Here is a 1,016-nt window from a genome sequence, read left to right as displayed (position 1 = left end):
CTTGTGCAAATGGCTAAGAGGGGGGATCTCCTGCATGCCCCAGTTAACCAATCATTCCTGTGGAATACTGAAATTATTAATGATTTATCTCACATGAAGATTCATTTTTCATGACATAACAGCTGAAATGATGGGAGAGTCTCTAACATTTAGGAATAAATGCAGAGTGAATTATTTCAGGAGAATGTTTAATTAAAGGAGAAAATTTAAGAATTCTATATTACATTGTGTGAGTAACTGGACTGAGAGAGGATTGATCAGTCATCCTCCCAAAGTCAATACTCTACATACAAGGAAGCAAATTAACTCCCGCTGCCAAGTGTTAGGAGCGGCATGACGGCAACATAACTTAGGTCTGTATTGACTGTTGACCATGAATTGAGTAACCCAACTGGACATTTAAAAAGCCTTGGCGAAGCCCTACAGTGTCTATTGATGTGATTGGCAGAGGTGAATGTCTATTTTCTGTATCAGTTCTGCAACATCTGAAATCACGAAGACAGTGAACATGTTGGACTAGACAGTGTTCACTCTGGACCATTAGCCTAAAATGAACTGAACTGCACTCATCAAAGAAGCAAAATGCTCATGTGTGTGTGTGTGTCAAAGAAGCAAAATGCTCCTGTGTGTGTGTGTGTGTGTGTGTGTGTGTGTGTGTGTGTGTGTGTGTGTGTGTCAAAGAAGCAAAATGCTCCTGTGTGTGTGTGTGTGTGTGTGTCAAAGAAGCAAAATGCTCCTGTGTGTGTGTGTGTGTGTGTGGTGTTGTCACAAGACATTTGCAACATCAACAAGCCTCACATGATGCAGGGAGTGAGGTTTACTGATCACCCACTGGTCTGAGAGAGTCACCCAAAACCTGAGCATTGAACGTCCTGAAACATTGTGAGAGTCCTGCTGTGGGACTGTTATAAAAGTATATTAAGAAGTGACATTTACATGCTTAAGCATTGGAAAAAACTGAACTGAATTGTTTTTTATTTTATTCACAGCTAGATGTTTTGATATTAGCCATACTG

The sequence above is a fragment of the Alosa sapidissima genome, chromosome 19 (assembly GCF_018492685.1).
Source record: "Alosa sapidissima isolate fAloSap1 chromosome 19, fAloSap1.pri, whole genome shotgun sequence".
NCBI lineage: Eukaryota > Metazoa > Chordata > Actinopteri > Clupeiformes > Clupeidae > Alosa > Alosa sapidissima.
The sequence above is the reverse complement of the archived record's forward strand: the minus strand, read 5'-3'. Positions refer to the sequence as shown.